This window comes from Aythya marila (genome assembly GCF_965140915.1).
Source record: "Aythya marila genome assembly, chromosome: 4".
Classification (NCBI taxonomy): domain Eukaryota; kingdom Metazoa; phylum Chordata; class Aves; order Anseriformes; family Anatidae; genus Aythya; species Aythya marila.
The window spans coordinates 35,763,591-35,780,184 of NC_139045.1; positions in this window are offsets into that span (position 1 = coordinate 35,763,591).

A 16,594-nucleotide genomic window follows, 5' to 3' on the forward strand; every position below is an offset into this window, starting at 1 on the left:
TACCAAACATCCCAAAGCCACGTCGCATTGATCTTTGATCACATCTTCCTAATGCTGCTGCAGCTTACAGACTTGCTGCAGTCCCCCAGAGGGAAGAGATGAGGATTGCACGCGTTTTACTCACTGTACTAACCAAGAAAGATCGATAAAAGAGAAGAAAAATGGAAGGCAGTCAGTGGAGAACAAAGAAAAGCCAAATGGGACAGCCTCAGCAACGCACTGAAGGAGGAAAGCAAGCAAAGAGCAGAGAATTTCTGCACCTATAAGGACACTGCGAAGGCTATTACAGAACTCAGTTTAAAAAGCAGCAGATACACTAGAACCCTAGGTAAACATATAAAGATGGTTTTAAACTAACAACAACAAAAATAAAGATGTAAGAAAGGAAAAATCCATCCTTGTAGTGAAAACGCTGCAATATTTAGCCATAACACAAGGGAGTTTAGGCAGGCACTAGGAGTTTTATTCCAAGCTTCTTCATTTTGCTTTGCCAATTTAATTCAGATTTCTAATGTACCTTTTTGATGATCTTGATAAAATTGTACATAGAAGACTTAGCAAGAGACTCTTGCAATTGGGATTTTACGAGATGTCAGGGAAATAAACATGGCAAACGCTTCAGAGAGCACCAGGGTCTCCAGCTGAGTCACTGAAGAAACTAAAAGCAACTGCTCTGGGAATTAATAAGTCCCATTAGAGGCTGTGTGCTCGTTTCTAACTTGCTCTGCACGCAGAAGCAGCTCCTAAAAAAATCCATATTTATGAAATCTGAATTCACTTCAGAATATTTTAATAACAATAATAGCTTGATTAAGATCTAAGTGAAAATATGAAGCTCTAAAATGAGTTATTTTAATAGTACGTAATTTTCCTTTTTGAAGCTTTGCCTAGAAAGAAGTTAATCCTTATGGACTAAAGAACACAATGCGCATAGGAAAGGTCTTGAGAATGGTTATTCATTTCTTTAATGTTAATGACATACAAACAATTGGACAGGCCCCACCCACGCAATTAAGATGGCAAAATCAAGCTCTGCTGAAGTCAGGTATTGCCAAAATTCAGGCTGCCTATACAACTGTTGTCCAATCCCCTTCCATGTAAGCACTGAAATAATATCTTCAGTTTTATGGTTAAAAGTTTTTTTTTTTTTTTTTTTTTTTTACACCGAAGTCTGCATTTAGGTACAGAAAGGACTGTTCAAAGAGCACGCTAGCTGTAAGATACTTAGTTTTTTCCATTTGGCTACTGACCTACTTATTACCCAGCATCCCAAGCCTACAGAGAATCTTTAGTTTCTTCTTTATAACAGTTTCTGCTACTTTCATTCGCTGCAAGATGAAGGGAAGCGACAGGAAAGACACTGATGAGCTCTCAGCCTTGAAGGTACCATAATGCACACAAGAGAAGAGGACTAAATTAGGGATGCTCACAACACTGAGAGCTGCATTTTCAAGCACTTCAGCACTTCCTAAATATATTTCATCTAATGATCTGAGTTCTGAATGCTATTTCCTGTTGTTTTCATGTTTGAAGACCCAGTAATAAGGCACCATCAAGAACAGGGCTGAATTCAGATATGCACCATGGCGATATAATTGAACAGAGGGACTAATGTAGGCAATGGAGTAGAAGAAATTGTCAAGGACATCCAGTCTGGCTCTCTCTACCCATCTCCCTTGAGAAGATGCTTATTTCCTCAGCTCAGAACAGAATAAATGCTTTTGTCTTCGTATAGCCTGTGAGCACCACTTCCCAAATGGCTGAGCTGAACCAAGGCAGCACTGAAAAGGAGGACTTATTCTCCCCTCAATACCTGCTCCTTCTCCTCCATCCTCCCAGCCACATGATGCCAGTCCTGTCCTCACGCTGGCTTTCCCCCATACTGAATCTTGTCTTGAACTGAATCAGCTCATTCCCTGGTGATGCTCTTGTCAGAGCAGTAGTTTTCTGCCAGACTGGTGAATTTGGGCACAGCATAAGGGGTGCCAGCATCAGCACAAACTGAACCATCAGACAAGTATGGCCAGGAGTGGAAAGAAAGGGAGAGGTGGTAAAAGACCTTCCTCCTTCTCAGCTGTGAGCTGCCCAGCTAGGCCATCCTCCCTGGTTAAAACCGAGCCTTTGATTCTACCATTTTAGAAAGGATTTAAGCAAAACTTAAATTAAGTGACGTCTCAGCCAGAGCTGAGCAGAAGCAGGCAGAAAAAGACACCTCTGGCTCCAAGGAGCTGTCTTTGCTCAACTTTCCAAGGCTTCCCATACACAAAGGGAGAACTACAGCTTTCCCAGAAAGGTCAAAGGACATTTTTTTTTTTTTTTCTTTTTACAGCGGAAAGCATTTGGCAATATAAATACAGGGTTCCTCCCTGCTAGTAAGTATTTTCCTCTGAAATAACATGCTCCATCCCACAGTTTCCAAGAGATGTCTGTGTCCTTGCAGTAAGAAAAGGATGAATACATCTCCCATTTCTGTAACTCAGGTGTTTAAACACCCAGCCCCTGATGGTCATCCAGGCATGCTGGATTTTGCTTTGGCGGGTCCACTGATAAGAGATTTTGCCTCAGAAGGTCATGATACCCATGAAGTTATTTTGTATTTCTACACATTTTACATCTCTGGATTTCAGGCAATGACTTCTGTGAGACATTATCTTGTCACTGCTGTCATATAAGCTTGTATTTATAGGATTTATTTCTTGGCCATCTAAGAAGGAAATTACCTAATTACAGAGTAATATAGTAGGATCATTATTATGTTAGCTGCCCAAGCCTTCTCATTAGAAGATCCCCTGTTTTTTTGCATTGTCTGTAATCTTACACTTTGAACTCTTTGACTTGACTTCTTTCATCCCATCAGGCTGCATACTTTTTACAAGTTTTTCCTACCATAAAACCCACCGATTTCCAAGAACACAGCTGAGAAGAATAATGCTATTGTCCTGATTCTAAATCTTACGTACGAGAACTCTAGCCTACATGTAGCTTTGAGCAGGGACTAAAAATTTGGGGTTAGGGATACAGGGGATGGTTAAGGGATTATCCTTTGAAAACCAAGTAAAATTTAGTGCTGTAGTGCTCTAACAAACATCAGAAATAACTGCACTTTGCCCATGTCCAGTAAAGACTTGCCAGAACTTCATAATGCAACTCTTCAGAGATTCAGTCTGCAACAAGCACACCAGCCCTCTTCAGGCTTTTCTGCGGCAGGAAGGTTTATAACCTAATACCGCTAATAACTGCTCCTCCAGATCAAGTTGCAGGTCTATGCAGCACATTTCAAGTTTTGAGGCTGCTGATAAATCCTCTTATTGTCAGTACAATTACACAGTTGAATTTTCCTTGTTTACATCTTCCATAAGCTTAAGAAATTCGGCATAAAACCTGTGTTTTCAGAAGCAGCCAGTACAAAGCCTATGCAAAGTGAGGATTATTAGCTCCATTATACAGGCCTATTTCCATATCAGTTGAGTTTTTCTGTGGGCATTCTCTCTTGATCCTTTATGTAAACTAGGGTATTGGAAATTATTAGTATATGTTATTTTGTAAAGGTATCACCACTATTAGCACAATAATTGTTGCAAATGTTTGTATATCAAGATGTTACACCAACACAAAGATAACAGTTTGAAGGTGAGATTAAGCCTATCAATGTGATGTATTATACAACAATTAATACCTTTCATTTCAGGAAAACTGAAGTCTAGCTACAGTAAACACTATTACATGGTGAATTTCAGCATCAGAAAAAGGGGATGCCCACTACATGCAATGTTAGCCACAAAGTATTAAAAAAACAAGCAGAGAAAATAAAATATAGACTATTTTCCTTAATACTATTTAGCCATACTAACACAGATAAAGCCTCTTAAGATAAACCCAACATCCCCCACATATTGCTGTGCTTACAGCTCTTTCAGTGCATGTATGGTTTGTACTTTTATCAAGTGGCCTTAAACCCTTTGCTCCTAATGAACAAGCCTATGTGTTGCAGTTTGGAAGCAAAACAAAACTAAGTTAAATACACTCTGGCTGCCTTAACTCAGAATTTCCTTGTTTTTATGGATTTATGTTAAATCCCCAAGGTTATTTTAAAATTGTTTTCAGTGTTATTTTATCATTAATCTTATTATCATCCAAAAAAATTGGCTGCAAATGATTGCTTTGAGGATTGGCAAACACATTTGTACAGCTTGAAACAATTTATGGAAAACATGTTGCTTACATAAGAGAACATGCTGTCTTTAAGTTCTGTTAGTAAGAAATGCTCATTTATTGAATTTCCTTTCTATTTATGGTTTCTGAAGACAGCAGAAATACAACTCAAAGCACACCTATAGTTGCATGCCTTCTGATATCCCCTTACTTTAACCTTGAAAGAAGGGATCTTTCTCATCCATACTCCATTTTGCAGTGATGGCATCCAACAAACGCAAGCCTAGGTAAAAGGCATTCTCAAAGGCATTTTGATTTTCTACAGAGTATAAACGTATAACTAGTCACATTGTAAACTAGTGAACGTAAGGTTAATAATAAGGGTTAGTTTTAGTTCAACAGAATAATCATATTTTGGACAAACTTGTTTCTGTGAGCATAGCTGTTAGATTAAATAAAAATTCACTGCAATGCATCTGTTTCTTTCTCCATCTATCTGCCATTGCTACAGTACTTCAGTCATTGGTATATGTATGTAACTCCCTGTAATGAGATGAAGTTTTCTTCAATATTTAACAGCTCACCAGAGCAGCGAGTCCCCCTCCAAACAAGACAAAATATCCTCCTTCTCTTGCATAGCAGAAGCTCGATGGGTCAGACCTTGTCACTCACCATTATGACTTGGCACGCGTCTTGCTAAGACAACCTTGGGGATGCGATGGACTTTCCTTGCTGGCCAGCTAAGGCGTGGAAACAAACCACTTAGCCTAGTCTATATATTTTACATTTTTACTTTCCAGAAAACAGCTTATTTCAGATGCCATTTTTTAACTGGCATTTGATTTTTAATCATGTGTATTTCCTTTTTTGAGGGTTTTGAGACAGTTACATCATTTTATTCTGTAGTTGTATTCTGTAGTTGTAAATGCTGTTACTTCTACAGTCTACATAAGCAGCAAATACAGAGCTTTCTCCCTCTTTCTGCTGCTTTCTTGGTCTTTCACTGATCAAGTACCCCGTCATCTATTTTTCCTAAGAACACAGAAACCCAAAGCTTTTCATCACTAACGGTTCCTTATGCTTTCATTAAGTCAGGGAGGAGAAAGGAGAAGACAAGAAGAAAAAACAACTCTGGAGGTTGCAACATGCGTAAGTACCATAAAATCCCAAAGCTTTCAACAGAAGTTCATCCCTGCGAGCATCTACCAGAGAAATGAAAGAGATCTAGTAACTGCAGTAGTGAAGTTTTGTTAAAACACTTGTTGGTCAAGATTTCAAAAATAATTTCAAGTCTCAATTTCTGTAAACCTAACTGGTTAGATATGAAATGCTGCCCACATGTCTGCACTTACATGTCATACTGGAGCAAATTTAACTCCCTTTTCTATACTGAGGAGAAGGAAAAGGAGTTTATATGTAGATAGCTGGCTTGCTCAGGACTCAGCTGGAATCCTACCTTTCTAGCTTGCTTCCCCATGTGCTCACTTGATTTGAGTTCACAAAGGCAGGGCCCAAAAGCCCAGCAGTTCAACTTGACTCTCCTACGTTATTATTTCTTTAATATCCCATTTTTAATGAGAGTGACATAAGTACTTCAGCATTCAGAATAGCTTCCTTCTAAAATTAAATATAGCTGTCTTTAAAAAAATTGAACTTTGGAAACATGTTAGATAGAAAAGATTCCACAGACCACAAGCATGCATAACTTACAATCGCAGTCAGACTTCAAAGGTCTATCCTTTACACCCACACCAGGGCCCTTTTTATTGCAATTCTTTTCTAAATAACTAATTACTGACTAGGCATTATATAGGCAATTTACACTTTCCCTTTTATTCTTCATGGGACAGTTGACATAATGCTGAGAGCACAACTACCAGTTTAACCAACAGCTACGCAATTTTGGTCAGGTCACTTGATCTACGTTTCCCAGGATATTGGGTGTGTACAGTAACTTCTGTTCCGTCGCGCTATGTAGGCTCTACCACAATCGACTTCAGGTCTAACTTGGCAGCTCCAGCCAAGTAACTCTTCCTTGCTCAGATTGATCGCTGAGGCTTTAGTAATGGTTTTTCTCAGAGGTTTGTAGAGAAATAGCATGACAAGTGGCAAAGCTTTGAGATTTCTACTTGCATGCTCATTTGTGTGTTGCTTCTAGCTCCCCAGTAAGAACTGCAGACACTAGTATGTTTGGTTTCACAGCTCCTGGACAAACAGTCAGCTTTTTGTAGCTGTATCTGTACTCGGCTGGAGGTGCCTTTCTTCTGGTCCCCAGCAGCATGGCTCTTTCCATCAGAGCTGCCAAGGGAGGTGTCTGTGCAGCCCTAACCACCCCCTGCCATTGCCCTGAGAATGGATTTTGAGTTAAGCATTACGGGTGCCCTGTCTTAGAATAGAAATTGATCCAGACAGGTAAGAGATTTCTAAAAGATAAGACCAGTTTTGTATTTCTGGTGCTCTTTTTTTCCCCCACCCCCCAGTCTTTTCTCTTCAATGTCTCATTGAAGAAAGAATTCAAAAAAACCTGTTATGGAAACCTAAGAAAACCTTCAGCCATTTGTCATTAAGTTCCTGTCTAACAGACAATAAGACAATTATGATAACCAGATGATCAAAGAGTGCGTTTACTGGTGCTCTCAGTAGACCATGCTTATCTTGAAGTAATCCTGGAGCCTTTTGTTATATGGCTCAATGGCCAGGTTTTCACCAACTAGAAGACATTATACCTTGTTTAATGGACCACATCTCATTTACACAACTTACTTAAGTGTATTTTTGTTTGGCAATATATAATCCAGTCCTGCAAAAGCAACGGATCCCAATTACTACGAGGTACACAGAGACTATTTCTAACCAACTTTTGAACTTACTGTTACTCACTGACATGCAATTACTTCGATAGGGGCACTAAAAATAGTTCACCTACATTCTTCTCTAAGGTCAAGCCTGGGAATATATTATAGCCATTTCAGTTTGTAGATCTTCTCAAAGGACCATCCGTCCCTTCCCTCCCCACTAATGCCTTTATTCCAGTCACCAGAAAGGTGGTATAATAAATACTTTTATTCTCCTCATGCTCTCCATTTCTATTTTATGGTTAGACTATCCACAACAGTTTTAAGTCACTATCTTACTGTAAACACCCAAAATAAAAAGGGGATCAGTTCAATCCTGTTGACAAAAGGCTTTTTTTTTTTTTTAAGCCCATACTAACCACAAGTTAATTTATAAAAAGTGTAAAAAAAAAAAAAAAAAATTATAAAAGTTACAACTATGCTTGTTCTCTGAACATACTACGGCTTTGTTGTTTATTTTTCATTTCTTCCTGCCTTCAGCATGCATAGCCAGGGGTGTACAACTGTCACAGGCAGCTTTCCCAAAGAGTTTACGCAAGGTGACGGTGGGTTCTGTTCCAGGAGCTCCCTGCAACCAGCCTCCTTCTCAACAGTTAATTCTTTCCTTCCCTAATTCGATCCATACCACGTCCTTTCTCCTTTCCCTGGGAGCCCACATTAACTCAATTCCCACACCAAGTTTACAGTCTAAGCAGCCATCTTTACATTAGCTCCATACCTCTCCTGGCTCCAGTTGCCTTGCTCCCATTTTATGCTTTAAAAATATTCTACTGAGATGCTCATTCTCATTTTCTCCTCAAGTATTTGGAAAAGAGGAAATGACAGGCCCCCAAAAATATCCTGAGCAGTTTCTAAAAAAATGCTGTGAGAAGCTGGGGTGCGGGTGAGGGTTAATGTGTGGAATAAAAACCCAAAATGCTGAAGGGCTGCAGAAGGCCTTGAGGTAGAGCCTACAGAGGAAGATTGAGCACCACAGCAAAACGGCTCAGCTTTCCTGGGCTGATTCAGAGGGTGGTCAGGCACTTCAGTCCAACTATGAGCAAGCAACCCAAGCATTTCTACTACCTAGATAGCTGACAGCCAGGCACACTGGAGTGTCCAAGTAAAGGAAATACCTTCAAGAGCATGTAATGCTGAAAGATTTTCACAAAATAACAAGCAGTGCCTACAGGACACTGGCCTTACTAGCAGCATAGGGGCTTTTGTTCGTTTGTGGTTATTGGGTTACTGTATAAAAAAGGCTCCAGTGCTCAGTACAGTTTCAGGAACGTGCATGCTATACAGAAGTGCGCTCTCCTTCCCTGAAGCCACGTCACCAGGCACTAGAGATGAGCAGCCCAAAAATAATATTTTGGGAAGAGCGCTGCCAATCCACTCTTCTTGTGAACCGTTTTCTCACTAGCTTGCCTTGAGGTATTAGAAATTATGATACAAAAGCCCTGTGGGCTATCTTTCCCCCGGGCAGTGTTAGCTTGCATTTTTTTTCCTTTTTATAAACTACTTCTAAGGGAATACAGGATGTGATGATAGACTTATCAGGTATAGTTTGGTTTTCAATTAGTGCCAACGCATTTAGCCATCGTGCTGCTGGGTTACAGCTGCTTGTAAGTCTGCAGCTGTCCTCTTGCAGCCTTTTTCCTCTAGTCCTAACCCATCCCCCATGTATGTTTGGATCACAATTTCCCTTCCCTATGTCAATCATTTCTAACTGGGTGCTTCCTCTTTTGTTTGCTATTTCCACAACACAAGGCACAAAGAAATGGTGCTTCCTGTTCTTCGGACAGAAACAAAACTGAGAAAATCCAAAGTCACCCTTAGTCACGTTTCTCCTCACATCGTGCTAGCCAAACAGACATCCATTTTGCATTCTTCTCCTGACAACCACAAAAAATACCTCTTTTTGAGTTTTTTTCCAGCTCCTGGAAGAATACTGGAAGGCTTAGGACACAACTTAGGGTGTTCCAGTACTTTTTCCCCCATAAAAAGGACTCGAACTATCATGATAGCTAACCTTCTGTCAGAAGTCCTAAGAAGGAAATGAAATGGTAGACCTGACTTTTCTTATTAAAGGAAGAACACAGATCAAAACAATATTTTATGCCCATAGGGGATTTGAGAAGACAACATAACTTGCAATGAGATATAATAGATGACTGATTGATTTATGGCCTATTTCTGTAGAAGTACTGAGCATGGTGAAGTCTCATCTTAATAAATCAGCTCAAATTCCACCAGTGACATTAATAAATCAAGATCAGTGCAGCTCCATTCTTAGTATTACCGTAGTACCTTCTGTCTGCAAACACAAGTTTTAGCATCTTCACACATTTGCATGAGATGAAGACACATACATCTCCTTTTTGAATGAGGTAACAGGATTTTGTATCCTTCATTTAACAGGCAAAACACTTCCCCGCTCTTCCACACACTCTTAGTTTTCTGGAGGTAATGTCTATAATACGCAGGACGTCACGGTAAAAATATGAGCCAAACTAATATGCCAAGCCTGCAAGGAACAGAAGGCATCCCATTTCCCTTCCACAATACCTTTTTCTCAACCCGTTTTTTTCACTCCCCAGATGCGCAGATCATCCCCTCCCCTGTGCTGACACCAGCACTTGTCCCATTACAGAGTAGGTTGATGCAATTTACAATCCCAGCAAGTTATAAAAAAAAAAATACAAAAAACACAACAGCAAAAAAAGCCAACACCTCACCCCACACTGTTTTGAAAGAAAGCCAGAATATCTGTGGGAACATTCAGCAGAATATAAAGCCACTTGAGTTCTTTAAATTGACTTCAAATGCAATCATGAGCACCAAAGGCTCACTCAAGGTAAGAAAGGCAAAAAGATCATCCTCTTCCGATAGCTATGAGTTGCTTATTTGGCACATCCATTTATGAAACTTCATCTTAAGGCTCTAGGACACATTTGTGGGCTTAGGAATCATTAGCAGCATCAAATTAGATGTTTAACTGGGGTTAGTTTAAGCAGTTCCTATACACAGCTCTCCACTGTGCTGCTCAGCACTCAGCTGCAGGAAGGGTTGTACGTTTTATTACGTTTAGTACTGATTACACATTTTTAAGACCTCCACTTGAAATACGAATTATCTTTAAAAAGACATAATAATCTTTTTTCTTCCACGATTCATTGATAGTCTCATCTCTTCTGAAACAAGAGCGGGTTCTCGCCAGCATGCAAACCCTACTCCTTGTGGTTTGTTTCTGAGAATACGTGATGAGATAGAGACAGGGTGCAGATAAAGACCAAGTAAAAATACCTTCCAAATGATCTCTAGGAGTCCACAGTAAAGGGACTGAGGAACATACCAGAACATACACAGTGGCATTTAGAAAACTTAATACAAGTACCAGCATGCTACTTGCTTTTAAGTATGCTTTACCTGCTTAAAAAAAAAAAAAAAAGTGAAGTTTGTACTTAAACTGTTACTACAAAGCTAAGAACTATGTGTTACTGATTTTGCCAAAATTATGATTTTACACACCAAAAACTAATGATATACTTCAATCTATATGTAACACTGTATTGGTTGGATATTGCAGCGTGTGTCCCTGTCCTGCCAAGTTTACAAAAAGAGCAAAAGGAGCTCATGAGGCACTCCCCCAGTCCCAATCAAACAACTATGTGAAGTGCATATTTTAGCCCCAAATTTGAAACTGCTTATTAAACGGAGCATTCACCAACTTCCTATCTCTGCATTAATCAAATATGAAATAGACTGAGGAATGAGATGATGTAGCAAGAAGCTTTATTCCCATGTGTTTAATCTTCCCAGAGAATTCACAAACAGTTGAGGCATGACCAAGTTTTGCAGGTGTTTGTAGGCTTCGGTTCTCTTGGCAATCACCACCACAGCCTCCAAGCACCTTGCAAGAGCTAAAAACAACACCATCAATCACCTCGCCTTCCTTCCAGTAGGTAGGCGTAAATTACCTGACTTAGGTGATCAGGCTGGAGGGGAGGGAAACACAAACAGGGCAACTGAGGGAAGTTCAGTTGATGAATTTAAGGTTTCACACTGCATGTTCAAAGGCTCTTGGTCATTCATTCTTCTTTTGACACACAGTTCTGAAGCCAAGGTCCAATCTTCACACATGCTTTGGCTCCTATACGCAAATCTCACATTTGCTGCACAGTTCAGCAGCCAGAGTGAAACAACTGCTACAGAAAACCACACTCGCAGAAGGACGAGCATCCTCGGAGCGCTGGGGCTCGAAAGACAGCCAACGTACGCAACAGGGACCCGGCCAGCATATGGGATGTGAGTGTGATCATCTTACAGTGACCTGTGCTGCTCAGCAGGCCATCCGCAGCAGGTTTGGACCAGATGGGGCTGTGCAGGGTGTGATCTTGGTCCTTGCTAGTGGAAATAATCATGCCTGGCTGTCTCAAGTGCATGGATCACTGTGGAGGATAGGATGAGACAAACTCCTAACCAGAAGCAGATGGAAACATTTATTATTGCAGCTCTTCTGCACTCACAGAACGGTGTGCAGGGGGGTCTAGTGGGGCTGAACGCCGTGTGCTGACAGCATCACTTCAGTGGGAGATGTAAAGAGAGCAGGCAAGCTCTCTCAAGCACACTTCTCCAGCAAGCAATCTAGCTTGGTTTCTGTTTTCGCTGTTACACCAATTCCCAGCTAAGCAGCAATAGTATTTAAACAATCTTTGCCACGTCCTAGGCTTCCTTGAGAAAAGTATATTCTTATTCATCCGTAACTGCTTTGTTCCCTTTACTATTATGGCTAATTATTCTGTGTTTTGAGACATAAAACCCTGTACAGCTTAGTCTTGTGACTCCATCTATGAACTGGGTATTTATCTCTGGCAGCCTTCCACCCTCATTTACCACTCCTCCCCAAAAGAGATTGAAAACAGGAAAGGTCCTATATCTGAACACTGATATCAAGTACTCATCATTTTTAGGAAAGGAAAGATAAAACCATGATGTGCCTTTACCATACAGGCTACACAGTCTTCAGTGGCTGCATGCTAACACTTCTTTAATCAATTATAAAGAGCGCTAATCTCTTCCACCCTTTCAGAGATTCTTGTTATTATTCAGCAGAAGCTATCAGTAAAAACAATGCAGTGGGAAAATACCAGGCTCAGTGGGAGTTGGCAAGCACCAGACATAACTGTGGGAGTTACTCCCACTGTGGGAGCTGCAGTGGGTTCTGGCAAAGATGAGCCAGTTGTGTTCTTATTTCATCTCCACCGTAAACTGGACTTCCAACCCCTCCTCCCATGGCTACTGAACCTAAAAAGCACAGAGTATTTTGCAGCTGATAGAAGTAGAGATGGGAAAAGGGGTTTTTCCTTACCGTGCTTTTAAGCTAATGAGTAAGGGCTAATGTTTTGTATCTGCAGACCAACACTTCTGCGAAATGCAAACTCAAGTGCTTCGTACATCTGAAGGCCTTGTCCCTGCCACAGGTGCAGAGGTGGTAACCCCACTTCAGAGAGAGACCAAGCCTTGGAGAAGAAGGAAGCCCACCACGTCAGCAGCTGACCTGCAAGCAGAGCACACCAAGGGAGCCCCCGCTCTGCTAACCCTGCCACTGCCCACCCCTTCCCCAAGCCACTCACATGGCATGAGTGTTAGCTTGGGCAACTAGCTCCCAGCAGAAGTAATAAATACTTGTTTAGTTTATAGCTGTGGTTTCTTAAATACAGCCTGATGTTTCTGACTCATCACAGAGCATAATCACTGTAAGCATCCCACGTGAATAGAACCACACCTGAGACCGATTTGGCCTCCTTTTTCCACTTGCTATAGGAGAGATGGATTGAAACGAACAAGTTGAGCTCCCTAACATCTGCTCAGCAAATGCTCACATAAATCAAAGTTCAGAATATAGCATATTTGCCACACCCTAAATAGCAATAGTCATGCACGATGAAGACCAGGGTGAAATCCTGGACTTACTGAAGTCCATGGCAGGACTCCCATTAATTTCAGGCAGGCCAGTATTTTAATGCAGATTGTTACCAGATGGTAGATTTGAGGACCAATGGACAAATACAAGCAGAACAACAACATTAACTGGTGGGATAGCTGTGTTAAATCGCATTCACATCGTCAAAAAGCAATACACAAAGCAAATCCGTATCAGCAACAGCTACGACCACCTTCTTAAAAGTAAAGTAGATTTAGCAAAGTCTAAAATTCTTCTCAACAGATTTACCTGAGCAGATTTTGCACACCAAGTCAACTTTAACATAGAAACATGCCATTTTTCTCGATGTGTAACAATCAGACCATGTTTTGTTGGAGTTGTACTGGAATGGTGCACGCTAGCTGCCCATTTCCCAAGAGCAGTATACCAGCTGTAGCTAGAAATGGCTTACAATTAAGAATTTTAAATCTATCTCTTGTAACACAAATTTTTCCCACTTGAGCAATGAAATGTGCATGTTAGCCCTGATTTACAGAAGATGGTATCTTAGTCACACTCAGATCCTTTTGTTGAACAGAATCTCCTCTATTAGAAGTGGCAAACATTAAAATTAGAAGTTGTTTCTGAGATAATGCTGCAGTCTCAGAGTTCAAACCACACATCAGTGAATACAACAAGCCCAGAGGTAACATTAAGAGTCCATGCGCAGCTCCATAGCGCGGCTGTTGCTTTTTTCTTTAAGTCCTTAAAAATAACATAATAAAGATATTGCCTCCAGACAGTTATTCTTAAATTCATTCAAGACTGAATGGATTCCTGTACCTCATATTTCTCTCAGCATGATTGTTTCACACTGTCTGTGCATTTAGGAAGATTAATTTATACTGGTCACATAATTAAAATTCTTTTATTACCCTAAGGAAGAATTCTAACACTTTCTCCTCTGGGCTTCATGCTCTGAAACTAAGGTAACACAAGCTCTGAACTATTACAACCAATTCATTTGGACTGCATGGCAAGAGGTCTTACTCAAGACATGAATTTAAGATACTCTTCCAAAGTTATTTTGAAGCCATTATTATGGGTCTGTGCTTTACATTCTCTCATTGACTCCATCTAGCTTTCTCACAAACTAAGTAAGGGGATTATTTTTAAATTTCTGGCCACAAACACCCTTTGACATCTCAAAGATAACTTGGGCTCTGTCTCATGCTACATCACGCATCAAGACCAACATTTGAACTTCAGTAAGCCATCTCATGCCCAGCTCTGCCGTCCTGCCTCTGAAGGAAGTGAGCCACCAAAACATTAGTTACAAATGCCTTTTTTGCCATATCAATGTAGAAGGTGTCACCTGCAAAGAGGCAATAACCACCTTGTTTATACCACTGACTTCCCCAAGACCTTTAACATGCCTGCTGCATCAACTGTTCATCCTGACTGTCTGTCATGAGCCAAAGAAGGATGCTGGCTGACTTCAAAGTTAACCTTCACTTAGCAACTTCATGCAAAGGAGACACTTGAGTACTGCTACATTTTTGAGCTGTAATAGTATAGCATATAGTTAACAGTAATAGTTCCTAATAGTATAGGAGTTCCAGCAGACTGTTTTTACATGCCTTCCATTGTAACTATTCAGCAGAGTTTCAGCCATGCACTACATTAGAAAAAGCTTTAGTCCAAATCCCAGCAAGTGCTCCAAAGCTCAGAACACAGCATACTTTTACAGCAATGTCATCTAAAAGATAGTAGTATCATTAGTGCTCTCTACTGGATAAACACATAATTACTTCAAAATTAATATAGCATCATGGATCCCAACTACAAAGGGGTGTAGGAACAGCTTCAAACAATTGCACAAATACTCAGGTCAGGGTAGTTTTAATTTTAAGTTCTCCTTCCTGTTCTTCACATACTATACCAGTATGCATAGGTTTGTGTACAGCTAACAAATGAAATCAGATTAAGAGCTCCTATGTCCTGAAAAATAGCGGTATAGTGGTACATTTGGAAGTCAGAGAACAAGTATCTTCATCACTTCACATACCCTACACACACTTAGCAAGCTTTACTTGGTGGTCAGACCACTACGTGAAGTGGCATCATGTAGTTCATGGTGACTTCCAGGTGAAGAACATGAAGTAAAGTTCGCTGTTATCCGACACATTAGTGCCCATTGCTCCCTCTGAATAAGACAACCCATGATTTGGCATTCCCTACAGCCAGCACTGAATCACTTAGCCACACCAGCAGCAGAACGATTGCACTGCCCTGTGGTTCAGTATTACTTAGAGCCAAACACAAAACACTTAATTTGGCATTGAAGTGTTGATGGTTCAAGCACCTGCAACCACAAGACTTTGCATAAAAGGGAGTAGTGATTGGCCTTTGTGAGAACCTCTTAATAAAGCAATTCCCTACAAATACCCAAAGCATACCTGCCACTACATTACTTCCTTCTACCAGTGGGCTTACAGATCTTTTTAGCAGGAGCTTTTAACAAAGGGCTAAAGAAACACAAAACTTTTTTACTTTCACTGCCACTTGCCTGAATCTTCACATGCAAAACAGGAACTTCAAACAAAGTCACCTCAGGTTATGTAGATGCAACAGTTCATTTTAAGTTTTTAATTCCATTTCTGTTATCCGAGTTTCGGATACATTCAGGAACTAGGTTCATTACTTACAGTAACGTTTAAAAGCTAACTGAGAATGAAACACCATTATGCACAGCCCTGTACTGACACATATGCAGCATAGTCTGCATCCTGCAGAGTTTAGCATAGGAGAACACGAGGCAGCTGGAAGGGAAACAAGGAGGGGATGGGGAAGAGTGAAGTCATCACTGATTGAGTCCTAACAGGAAGCATTTCTGAAGTATTGTAACTTACTCACCCAGATATTGTTTGAGGGAGAGTAAGATTAGAGTTACCTGACTTATATGGCCGAACTGGTAAAAACCAGGAAGCATTACTAAACACCACTGATGAAGCTGTCAAAGTATCACCGTTTGGTGATTATTTCTCTTATGCAGTAAGCCTCTGGCTGCACTCCCTCAGTTTTCCATGACAGTACTTAAATGGGTAGGGGAGTAAAGTTAAGCAATATTGTTTGGTCCTAGTGATCTGTAGAATATCCATCTTAAGAATGCTGGGATTCAAAAGGATTTCAAGACACGGTCATTTACCCTCTTGGCTTCATTTTAATCTTTCTACCAATGTTTTTTTCACCATTTGTCAGCCTTCCTCTTATATAATACATTGGATTTGAGTAATTTGTATTACACACACCTTTTCATTTAAGAGTACACATCATCCTTCAAAAAAAACGGGTAGTGTATTCAGGCAGAAGAGTTGCTTGGAAAAAAAATCAGCAGCTATTTCCAAGAGAGATTAAGACAAACCCCAAAATACTTACTTTTATCCAAACAAATTTCTTGGAATGGAGAGTGCAGATGGACAGAAGGCCAGACATTAGTTTGGCTCAAATAATGATGAAAATATAAGTAAGGTCACAATTAACTTGACCAAAGAGCTGCTACACCTTTTTCCCACGTATTTTTTTTTTTAGATGTATACAAGACATCTGAAGTTGGTAAGTTTTTGCTTAAACATCTTCTCTTTGGTCTCAAAGAGTAGGAAATCCACAACTTTGCATACCC